The 13,155-nt window shown below is 41.6% G+C and overlaps 1 pseudogene; it reads left to right on the top strand.

Annotated features, from left to right (window-relative positions):
• Positions 1 to 1,833: 1,833 nt before the first annotated feature.
• Positions 1,834 to 2,574, top strand: LOC131411705 (large ribosomal subunit protein uL16-like; annotated as a pseudogene).
• Positions 2,575 to 13,155: the final 10,581 nt, after the last annotated feature.

The following is a 13,155-nucleotide window of genomic DNA, read 5'->3' as shown; positions in this document are numbered from 1 at the left end:
TACTACTCCCTCTGAGTAGAATCATCTTCCCTCAGATATCCACTGGTCTACCTCCTTTCCTTATTCATGCTTCTGCTGTAATGGCACCTGATCCAAGCATTTATGACCATCCTATCTAAATAGTACACCCATGTATTTGATTAGTTGTTGTTATGTTTCTCCCACAAGACTCCCTGAAAGACCAGACACTGTCTATTCTGTTCATTGCTATGATCCTACCATCTAGATAGTGTCTGGTGTCTGGTATGTTTCCATGAAATATTTATTGAGGGAAAGGAAGGAAGGAGGGAAGGAAGAAAGGAAAGAAGGAAGGAAGGAAGGAAAGAAGGAAGGAAGGAAGGAAGGAGGGAGGGAGGGAGGGAAGGAGGGAGGGAGGGAGGAAAGGAAGGAAGAAAAAAAGGAAAGAGAATGAAAAAAGGAAGGAAGGAAGGAGGGAGGGAGGGGAGGAGGGAGGGAAAGAAGGAGGGAGGTAAGGGAGGAGGGAGGGAGGAAAGGAAGGAAGAAATAAAGGAACGAAGGAAGGAAAGAACTCACATATATCCAAGGATTTCAGTAAACCTATGGAGAAACCTTCCAGATAGCTATTTCCATGAAAAATGAGGAACTTTCTGAGATTAATCCTAAGAGAAGGAAAAAGCCTTTCTGAGATTGAGTTAATAACTAAATCCTGAGTCATCACGGGGAACGTTTGGTCTGCATATAGCATGGTAACTATCTCTAGGATTTGTCTTTGGCCCAGTTCCCCACTGGACTCAAATGTGAATCCTTTAAGAAACAGGGAGCTGAACGTAAAATCTGAAAGAGGTTTTTCACTAAAATTCTGTACAACTTTAGGTCCTACATGCATTGCTGTAACACTGAGGCAGATGGGCATCTTTCACCACACATCATAGAGGAGCTTTCATACCTGTAAGATTCGAGTGTATTGGTAGAGTCCCTAACGGAAACTATGCTATCGCACGGTGCCCAGTGCAGTTTACAGTGCACAGAGGGCAGTGGAGGGTTCCAGAGACCATGGGGCCCAGCAGAGCAATAGCACTGGCCAGAAAAACTGCAGCAACAGGCAGAGCAAATCCTGCACCCATTAGGAGCAGAATTTTTTTCTTGAAAACAAATATCGTGCTCCCCAGGGACTTCTAGAAATACTTGAGGGGGCAATATTTTAGTGAGCCAGAGGTATAATATTATATAGGTGTGTCTGTAAACCTGAGAAATTCCAGTTTCTATTTCTATGACCTCATTTGCCTCCAAAATATGTTTTTTTTTTTTAATCTTTTTTTTTGTGTGTGTGTGAGGAAGATCAGCCCTGAGCTAACATCCATGCCAATCTTCCTCTTTTTGCTGAGGAAGACCAGCCCTGAGCTAACATCTATTGCCGATCCTCCTCCTTTTTTTCTCCTCTTCTCCCCAAAGCCCCAGTAGATAGTTGTATGTCATAGTTGCACATCCTTCTAGTTGCTGTATGTGGGACGCCGCCTCAGCATGGCTGGACAAGTGGTGCATCAGTGCGTGCCCGGATCTGAACCCCGGGCCACCAGTAGCGGAGCGCGTGCACTTAACCGCTAAGCCACGGGGCTGGCCCCCCCAAAATATATTTTAATAAATATATTTGAGATATAAATCTTCCAAAGAATTAACATGATTTAGCATTTTCCGAGCAACTGAGGATTTTTATTAGGATTATTAATTATGATGCTGTCTGCTGTAGATGTCCTCAAGCCTCTAAAGTATGTGATAGTATTTGCCCCTGAACTAAATGGTCTGTGAGTACTTGTGTCTGCTCTGTTAATTTGAGTCAGAGGACATATTTAAAATTAGAATTATCAGCTTTCCCTTCCGCGCGCCAGGGAAGATCCTGGTGTCGCCATGGGCCGCCGCCCTGCCGGGTGTTACCGGTATTGTAAGAACAAGCCATACCCAAAGTCTCGCTTCTGCCAAGGTGTCCCTGATGCCAAGATCCGCATTTTTGATCTGGGACGGAAGAAGGCAAAAGTCGATGAGTTCCCACTCTGTGGCCACATGGTGTCAGATGAATATTAGCAGCTCTCCTCCGAAGCCCTGGAGGCTGCTCGTATTTGTGCCGACAAGTACATGGTGAAAAGCTGTGGCAAAGATGGCTTTCACATCCGAGTGCTGCTCCACCCCTTCCACGCCATCTGCATCAACAAGATGTTGTCCTGTGCCGGGGCTGACAGGCTCCAGACAGGTATGCGGGTGCCTTTGGAAAGCCCCGGGGCACAGCGGCTAGAGTCCACATGGGCCAAGTCATCATGTCCATCCGCACCAAGCTGCCGAACAAGGAGCATGTGATTGAGGCCCTACGCAGGGCCAAGTTCAAGTTCCCTGGCCGCCAGGAGATCCACATCTCCAAGAAGCGGGGTTTTACTAAGTTTAATGCGGATGAATTTGAAGACGTGGTGGCTGAAAAGCGGCTCATCCCGGATGGCTGTGGGGCCAAATACATCCCTAATCGTGGTGCCCTGGACAAGTGGCGGGCCCTGCACTCATGAGAGCTTCAGCACTGCACCCCCCTTCTCACGCCCACCAATAAATCCTACTTACTGTCAAATAAATAAATAAACCAAAATAAAATTAGAATTATCCGTGGTCGGGGCTGGCCTGGCCGTGCAATCGGTTAAGGCGCGCGCGCGGCTGCGCGGCCCGTGGTTCGCAGGCCAGGATCCCAGGTGCGCATAGGCGCACTGCTTGTCAAGCCATGTTGTGGCAGCGTCCCATATAAAGTGGTGGAAGATGGGCATGGATGTTAGCCCAGGGCCAGTCTTCCTCAGCAAAAAGAGGAGGATTGGCAGATGTTAGCTCAGGGCCGATCTTCCTCACAAAAAAAAAAAAGAATTATCGGTTGTCATTTTTCATTGCTGCCAATATATGCCAATATACCCTGCTTCTATAAATTACAATATTTCCTTCCATTTTCTGTTTCTGTTTTTCTATAGGAAACCAAATCCCAGGCTACAATCCATACCTATTCAACAGATACACAGAGGTCAAAGGATATGCCAGAAAATGCAGGTGATGCTAGGGGGAATATGAAGATGAACATGATCTCACTTATATGTGGAATCTAAAAAAACAGTCAAGAAGGCTGGCCCCGTGGCCTAGTGGTTAGGTGCACTCTGCTTCGATGGCCCAGGTTCAGTTTCCGGGCCAGACCTATACCACTCGTTGGTGGCCATGCTGTGGAGGTGACCCACATACAAAATAGAGGAAGATTGGCACAGATGTTAGTTCAGGACAAATCTTCCTCAAGCAAACAGAGGAAGATTGGCAGCAGACATTAGCTCAGGGTGAATCTTCCTCAGCAAAAAAAAAAAAAAAAAAGGTCAAACTCATAGTAAGGGAAAGTAAAATGGTGGTAATGAAAGGCTGGAGGGTGTGTGAAAAAGGGAGATATTGATCAAAGTGTACAGATTTTCAGTTAGAAGATGAATAAGTTCTGGGGATCTAATGTATAGCGTGGGGACTATAGTTAATAATAATGTATTGTATACTTCAAATTTGCTACGAGAGAAATGCTCAAGTGTTCTCAGGACACACACACATACAAAAAATGGTAGCTGTGTGAGGTGATGGATATGTTAACCAGCTTGAATATGCTAATCATTTCACATTGTAAACCTTAAATATATACAATTTTTATTTGACAGTCATACCTCCATAAAGCTGGAGAAAAAATTTTTAAAAACTTGTCAAATTTTACACATTAAAAATAAATAAAATTTTTAAAAGATGCATAAGAAGCTACCTCTGTCCTCTCATACAAGTGGATGAACATCAGAGGGCTCTAATCTGAGGGAAATACTTAAGCCTTGTTTAGTCTATGAGTTTTGCCCATCCATTATGTCTGTTCAGAGGCCGTTTATACACAGTTGACGGTTCCAGGTTGTATTCAGGTGAGATGTTGCTACTAAAAGACAGCTTCAAAAGAGTAAGATTTCACTGTGTACACATATACACACACACACAGGGTAAATTCCAGATTTAATAGTGCAGTCATGGAATGGTTATTATAAAGCATTCTGGATAACAGTAGTTTAATCAGGAAGCACATACTGTTAACAATAGCTTATAATAGAAGTTAACATTTCTTAAGTGCATATTATATGCTCAGGACTTATATCACATATATAACATCTCATTCAAATTCTCACATACCCTCCTACCATGTCATTGGTGAGCAAAGAAAATTCAGAAAGGTTGGCTCACTCACTGAATCTTACACTTTGACTGATAGACAAAGGTAGGATTTGAACCCAGACCTCAGACTCCTAAGATCCACCTTTCTACTACACCATACTCTTCCTTTGTGTCAGCACTTGCCACAGAAAATCATTGCCTGACTTTTGTAAGGCCAGGCAAACAGCATGGAATTATTCTTTTCTAAGTGGTGATCTCGCCAACTATGGGATTTTACTCTGGTCTGCATTGAATAGGGGATTAGGCTAAATACAGATTTTGTGTCAGACGGCTTTGGGTACTTCTTAATTACTAAATCCCCAATTTCCTTCACTCAGCCTATTTTTCTTTTCTTTCTTACTCTCCTAAAAGCAGAACCTAAGGCAACGATCCTAGTTAGTTGAGTCCTGCTACTTAACTGAAGTTTTATCATACACAAGTATATACCCTTTCCCTGCTCCCCCCACAGGAAGCAAACTATAACATATTTGTTTAGATGAATATAGATTTATAGAAGGTATGGCTATAAAATAATGGGGCTAATTTGTGTAGAATTTTTGTGTTAGATTCAATAAATATTGGCTGATTGGCAAGACTCTGCAGGAAGCACAATTACATAGAAAGGAGAAAAGGCCCGCCCCGCCCACACAAAGCTTACAATCACTTAATCTCTTTGGTTTGAAAAGAAGCCTCTCAAGGAAGTTGGAGGTGAAGAAGAAGATGAAGGGGGTGCTCCATTTGTAATCAAAATTTGAGTGAAAAATATATTTTGGCAAACAGTGTTGACCGCTTTAGGGGGAAATTTGTTTGCACTCAGGTAGCTGGAATCTCCTATTGGTGTGGGAGGGAGGACTCGAGAACTGAAAGCAGGAAGTGGTCTGTCTTCACTGTCCTCTCAGGCTAACATGCTCAGGAGCTAGGGTAACCCAGGTGGGAAGAAGGTGCAAGGATGTTCCAAGGCCACTGCTTCCTTTGTAAAAAGAAGATAGAAAGCTCTTAGATTTCTAGAAATAGACATCTTGAAAAAGAGTCACTCAATCTGGTTCAAAGTCAAAGGAAGCCCTGGCCTAACCTTTCCTTAGTTCCTGCTAGTGGGAGGAAGACAGGGGATGAACAGGAGACGGTAGACATGAAGGAACAGGAATATGAGCCAAAGCAAGAAGGAAGGGTGATTAAAATGATATATTTATCATGGAACCCAAAGTACTCCTCACACTAAGGTAGAAACTAAATAGAGCTCTTCTAAAATTTAAAAACAATCTATTATTTGTGTGTCTGTCTACATAAATGGAAGTTTCCAAACAGGTCACCCTAAAGGCAGCTCTTGGCAGCCAATGAAAAAGGCTCAACAGAGCAGTGAGTATGGATCTGTGTCCAAGGTCATCAGTGCCTAATTTTAATAAAGAATGGATAGTAGGAAAATTTTAATCCCCACATGTTGTATACACATGTAGTTTGGAGAGTGGAGAGAGAGAGAAAGAGAAAGCGAGAGAGATTTTTGTGCCTGTGTTCCTATGCTCAATAAACCTACTAAGCCCTAGCATCTTGTGCTAGGTACTTGGGATAGAAATATAAATCAGACATGGGCCTGAGAAACTCTCACAACCCAGAGGAGCCTAAGGAGACATGATGACTAATTCTAATGTGGTATCCTGAATGGGATAATGAAACAGAAAAAGAACATTAGAGGAAATCTGAATCTAGTATGGACCTCAGTTAATGATAAGGAATCCATATTGATTCCTTAATTGTGACAAATGTACTATACAAATGTAAGATGTTAATAATAGGGAAACTGGATGTGGTGTATATGAGAACTCTGTACTATCTTGTCAATAATTCTCAAAATCTAAAACTGTTCCAGAACAAAAAGGTTATTTAAAAAAATTGGATTATGCTTTGAATAAAATCCGAAGCCCTTATCATTATTATCATGATCTGGCCCTTGTCCACCTTTCCTACCTCACCTTGTACCTCTCTTTTTGCCCAATAATCTTTAGCCAGATCCATCACATAATGATCCTTTCTGTTTCAGGGCCACTATGCATACTGTTACAGCCTCCTGGGATGTTCTTCTCACTGACATCTGATCATCTGAGATCTCAGCTCAATTGTCCTTTCCTCAGAGAGAGGCCTCTCCTGAATTCTCAATGTAAACTATATGACCTCAACTCTGATAGCCTCTCTCTCATAACATTAAATGTTCTCTTCTTTCTTAGCATTTATTATGAGTCGAATTTATATTTATTGGAGTGTTTGTTTAACATCTCTCTCTTACCATGTGTTAAGTTCCCTATGGGTAGAAATCATTCCAGCTTGTTCACCATTGAACACCCAGCCCCTAACCTAATGTCTAGCCTATGATAAAAATGTATGTGGAACCAATTAACTAAAGGATACATTGTAGGTGGGAATGTCTATTCCAATACCCAAATCATTTTTTTATGTCTCTGTACACTAAGCACCCAACATAGTGCCTATCATTCCAATAACTATTTATTGTGCCAGATGCTTGGGATACAGATATAAATCAGATACAGGTCTACTTTCAGGGACTACTGATTAATAACAACTAGAAAGCAAATGGGTGATTAGAATGCAGTGTGATGCACGCTATGGAAACACAGAGGGTGGACATCTAGCCCAACCTGGAGGTTCAGTCTCCTTTCAGAGCAATGCTGAACTCTGAGGGCCAACTCTGCCACTCATGTTCTATATGGCTCTGGACAAGTAACTTATAAATCTATGCTTCAATTTTCTTATTTCCAAGTTGAGAAGGATAGACTAGAGACCATCTAAAATCCGTTACCTAACATTCTTCAATTCTCAGTGTGGTGCAGGTTTTATGAACTGCTCTTTGAATTTGCAATACAAGGAGTTTACAACCGCATGGTTCTTTAGAAGTAGGTAATTTCTCCAAATCTCCTATTTTCTCCCAAATAATGGGAAATTGTGCTGCCCCAAATTTTCAAGTTATTCTCTGGTCTAAATGTTCTTCTTTTGATAATCCTAGATCACATAGTGACAGTTCTCATTCCAACATAAAGTCATCTTAGTGGACTTCTGAATATTCAATCCGAAAACCCAGAGAGAAGTTTAAAGGATATGACATCAGTAACCCTCCATTTGGTGATTAAGTAGACTCTATGTTGTTCTCATAAAAAGGGCAATGGAAGTTTTCCACTGCCTATATATAAATTTTCAGCTTCTATAAACAAAAACAACCACAAAAATCTTGGCTTTATTATATTATTCAGCTGATGTTTCTTTTTAAACTTGCATAAGTACCCCCATACACACTCACCTTGTTATTCAAGATCAAGGTACTAAAATATGGCAAAATGCATGGTTCTAAGAATAGCACCTGGCATGCATATAACTATCTATTCATTCAATTTGCATATATGAAGGAGTGTATAAGGATTTGAAGACAAATGATCTGCAGAGATGTGACAAAGAGAGGCCTAATCCACAATCAGATGCTGCAGAGAAATCAGATAATATGAGCACTAGAAAATACCCAATGGATCCACCAACACAGTGGTCAGTAGTAACCTCAGAAAAACCACTTGAGCTGGAATATTGGGGATCAAATCCAGACTACAGAGAGTTAAGGGATGAATCACTGAGGATGTAGGTATAGTTCCTATCAGAAGCTCAGCTGTAATGGAGAAGAAAGAGATATTGTGGTAGCTGGAGGGGCAGATAGGATTTAGATGGAGAAACGTTTAAGTTGGGACAGATTTGTGTAAGTTAAAATGCAGATGATAATAGGCCCATACAGAGCATGTTAATGTACATAGAGGAGAGAGAGAGGAGATAATCGATAGTTCCTCTCTCCCTCCTATACATGGAAGAATCAATATCAGGAGATAATGAATAAGCTGAGAAGTGCAGAAGAATAGATTATCCTTAGGCAGGAGAAGCAAGAGAAGCTCCACCATTTGTACTATAATAATAAAGAAGGAGTTTGAAAGTGATGCACTTAAGTGGGAAGGTAGCAGGAACATTTTCTAAGACTGACTAGCCCTCTTCAGGGTGCTATGTTCTTATTGGAGCTATTAAATCAAGAGGTCCAGTGAAGGTATGCATTCATCTCTCTTCCTTCCAATAAAATTCTAACAAGCACTTGGAGTAATAGTAAGAAAATTGGGGTAGAAAGCATGACATATGGTTTCAAGTCGTGACTCTGCCACATTTTGGGCCTTCACTTCTGAGTATAACACAATCTGAAATAGTACAAGGTGTTTCTACACAGTGCAATGCTTGAACACAGCAGTGCTTCATGGGAATGGATGTAAGTTCTGTACCTGCCTTATAGTGTTGTTACATGGATAAATAAAATAGTGAGTGTGAGAGTGCTTCATTCATTGCCTAGTCAGCAAAATCTACATACAGGTATGGAGTTATAGGTTTACTTTTTTTCTTAGAAAATCTACATTTCAAAAATAGTTTTTAAATATAGAGGGGGACATCAAAAGCATTAATTTGAAGGACACCAAAGTGTGGAAGGATAGGATGGAAGGAGAGCATGCACTCAATTCTTCTATTGCACATTCAGAGAGTAAACAAGTATTGCAACTGAGAACAGTAACCTTGAGGCTGCCCTGGCAGGCAGGAAGCCCAGCCAATCAGAGTGGTGCCCAAAGGAAGAGCAGCGAAAGTGGCCTTCCGCCAAGTATAGATCTCACTTTCTATTCTGAGCTGTGCTTACACCTCACTTCCCCTCTTGGCATATGTCCTATCTTTAATAAAACAGAAAACAAAGTGGTCTGTATGAGAAGGAGGTAAGCCTCAGGAAACGTTATCAATGACCCACGCCTGACCCCCAGCCAGGCAGAAACTCAGCTGCCCAGAATTCTCTTATGAATCTGCACGTGGTTTGTCAAGAATGCTGCATTTTCTATAATTACCTCCACTCTACTCACTGTCATTGTATGAACAAGGACATCAGTGAGACTCTGTTCCCTCCCACTTGGCTCCTACCCTCCTCTAATATGGCTTCTCAAGCTCATCCTCTACATATTTGCTGCCTGGCAAGGGCAGTGCTCAATGAACATTTGATGAATGGATTAATGAGTGAATGAATGAATAATCATTCTATGAACATAGCCTTGCACTGCATGCTGGGGAATGACAGGATACTTTAAGATTGGCCCTGGCCTAGGGGAAACTCTCAGTATGTGAACAATAACAGAAGCATGTGGTTTACCATGAGCCAATATGGTTTGGCCACAATAAGACCCTGAGCAGTTATATTGAGTATATTCTGGGGGCAGTTTCAGATCAGTCTGTGATCTAAGTGTCAGAGGGATGCAGAGGTTCATCTCCTCTCTAGCACTCCTCTGCTTTCATGTCAGACGAACTGTGTCTCTTGGCTGAATAGTGAGAAAACATACAGCAATAGTGACTAACATTTAATGAGTATTCACTGTTCTTCTAAATGCTTCATATATATATTCCTTTGGTCCTCTCAGAGAATTCAGGATTGTTACAATCTCCATTTTATAGATATGGAAAATGAGACAAAGAGAAGCTAAGATACCTGCCCAAGTCATATAGGTTATAAGTGGCAGACCCAGGAATCAAATCCAGGCAGGCTAACACCAGACCCTGCACACTCAACCACTGCCCGTCCTGCCCGAAGAGGAGAGAGGAGGAAGTAGCAAGATCCCTGAGGATAGTGATGCTTGGAGTAGACTTTAGAGACAAGTCAAAGCAAGTACATACTCAAGAGTATGTACTTGAGCAAGAGCAAGGAGTCTTGCTCGAGGTTATAATGTGGCATTATTGCGCAATAATACTGAGTTCTTATTATGTACAGGGAACCCTACTAGGCACAGTGAGGCGATAACAGCAAGCAATAATTGAGTACCTGCCATGAGCTTTACATATATTCTTGTTAATCTTAACAAAATTCTTGTGAGTATTTTACAGATGAGGGAAGGGAGACTCAGATACTAGACCAGGTCATATAATTGGCCTGGGAGGGGCAGGATTCAAACCCAAGTCTGTCTGACTGTGCAACAACTCAACTCTTTCCACAGTAGCACATGGCTTCTCTGTGAGAAAGAAGGTGCCCTATTTCCCCAAGTGGATTCTTGAGATCCTGATGGTGACACATTGTGGTATCCTAGGCCCTACTCTCTGCTCCCCTGCTTTGCTGCCTGTCCTCCCTTCAGGCTAGTTATAAGCTAAAGCATGACAATCAAGTGGACAGTCCACACTTATATATCCCAGATATCAACTGAGGTATCCTCACTTTTCCATTTCTGATTAAATTGGCTGAGATATCCTTCTCCATATGATTGTCACCCCATATCTTTGCAATCTCTCCAAGGAGTTTGGGTTTCCCCTGAGCATGTACAGACTTCTCTGGGCCAATCTGCTTTTCAAACATTCCCACATGAAATAATGTCTGGTAGTACAGAGAATTTTGCCACCCATTCAGACGTTGACTTTCCCACCTTCTTCCTTTGACTAACTGGAAAACTCCCACTCTCATTTTCTTACTGGATGCTGGAAACATTTCTTCCCACCCTCCACTCCTGGGTGATAACTTCCATAATGGGTGTCTTCAAACCCACGGACAGTTTCTAAACCTTCCATTCATTCAGAACAGTGAGTTGAAATCCCAGATTTTGTCTTTCAACATTCCTATTCACCCTTGGAATCAGGACCCACTCCTGGAACTTTGATCTCCAACCGTTAAGAGGAAGTGTTACCATGGCGGGTAGCCTGTCTACTTCACTCTCTCTAGAGTCTCTACCTTGAGATAAAGAATGGGAAGCCCTAGAAATTGAGCTTAATCACTACCAGGGAAATGGGTGGCTCAGCTCTCCAGCCTGCTTGCATATGCTTATCCTTCCTAAGCCTCAGCTTCTGTAGGATTCAAGCCAGATTCTCTTGGCATAAGCAAAGCTTCCTAAGAAATATTCATCACCATTCCCCACAGTCAGAGCAAAGATTATTTCCTGTCATCAGCGTCCGAGGATTCTATTCCATATGTACTTCCCACTTGGACCTGAGCAATATTTCCTGCCATGGCTGTGTCCATCCCCATCATCTGTGACACAATGTCTCGAGCCATTGCCAGCATATAGTCCACAGGCCGCAGTTTGTGAGTGTGGTCACCAAACATGTTCTGAGGACTATCTCCTGAGGACTACCTCCTCCCAAAAGCAGTGGTGGAAAGCCTATTCTTCTCTACTCTCCAGGTCCTTGACCATCAGGAACTCAACTTCAGGTGGCTAAATCATACCCCATCAACATCTTCTTCCCCAGTTGAGCTGGAACTTCCAGTGCTGAGGTTTTGTTCTAGAGTAGACAACACCGCTTTCTTCTCTCCTTTGTCTAAAATTAACGATACTAATCAGAGAATTAGAGAAATTCCCCAGCTCTGCCACCTAGCAGTTCAATTTCTTGTAGCAAAATTATACCATAAATAATGGTAAACACTTCAGTCATCCTTTTGATCAATATCTGTACTTTTAAAACATATTTGGAGGTTTTCAACAATTTGGTTCATGCTTTAAAAAAAAGTTGACATGTCTCTATCTATACTACTAAGAAAACTTTCTTCCTTGGACTCTAAGGAAATTCTACCTAAATTACTGACTTCAAGCGATGTCGGTAGCCCAACAGTCATTGAGAGAGCTATTTGACATTTCAAGGTTGCAGATGAATTATGTGTTTGATAGAGCCTCATAGATTTCCTGTCCATTGGCTTTCCTTCCCTGTCTGATAGATCTTGCAGTGTTGCATCATCTCCATAGTACAGTTTCTATTCACAATTCACAACCCTTCTCTCCAGTGCCTGGGAAGATTCTTTCACATTGCATATAGCCTCTCCCAAGTTATATTTTCTAATGACGTGCCTCCCAGTATGAGCCCAGTTACCTGAATGTTCTTGCTCAGCGGTTTGATCTACAGCAAGCACATTTCCTCCTAATCCCTGCTAGGATACAATAAATGCAAAGAAACTATGGATACAGAGATTCCAATTTCCAAGATTCTTTCATGCCTACTTTGCTAGAGGATTTTTTGAGCCAAAATGTTTGCAAAGTACTGCACATACCTCACTTTCTGTCCGAAATATGGAGAGAGACAGAGAGACTGAGACTGTCAGGATAATCTCAAAGTTGTTTCACAAATTCCCTCTGACTTGGGATGGTATTCCAAGGACAACTGAGTTCAGCTTGCTTACCTTGTCCTAGTTCTGCCCTAGGCTAAGAATTTTGTGTAAAATAGAGTTGGGTATTATATAAAAGTGAAAGCTCACACTGACAAAAAGTGTAACCAAAAATTGTAACCAAGTGTTATTTGATGTAGCCCATCTTACAAAATAGGCTCAAACCCAATTATTCTTTCCAGTAATAAACTTGGAGGTATGGGAAAGGCAATTGGCTTATGACTCATCTCTTGACCTGAGCTATGGTTTTCATAATATTAGTTGAAATTGATTGTTTATTTTCCTTTTTTTATCATATCATCATCCCCCCAGTGCTACCCCTGTTCTCCAATATGTTGACTTTGGTGTAGAATGCATCCCTTTTCCTTGATATCACAATCTCTTCATCTTACTTTAATGCTAGATAGATACATAGATACAAAAATGGAAGATCCACAACAGATTTTTGTTGTTGTCATGGGTTGAATTGTGTTATCGCCCCAAAAGATGTTGGAATTCTAACCCCTAGTACCTGTGAATATGATCTTATTTGAAAATAGGGTCTTTGCAGATGATCAAGTTAAGATGAGGTCATTAGGGTGGGCCTAAATCTAATATGACTGTGTCCTTATAAAAATGAGAAATCTGGACACAGAGACAGAGACACATGGAGGGAAGATGATATGAAGACACAGAAAGATCACTATCTACAAACCAAGGAATTCCTGAGGTTACCAGAAGCTAGAGAGAGGCATGGAAGAGATTCTACCTCACATCCCTCTGAAGGAACT

Source organism: Diceros bicornis, chromosome 12, assembly GCF_020826845.1.
Source record: "Diceros bicornis minor isolate mBicDic1 chromosome 12, mDicBic1.mat.cur, whole genome shotgun sequence".
Classification (NCBI taxonomy): Eukaryota; Metazoa; Chordata; class Mammalia; order Perissodactyla; family Rhinocerotidae; genus Diceros; species Diceros bicornis.
This window is presented reverse-complemented; position numbering and strand designations above follow the sequence as displayed.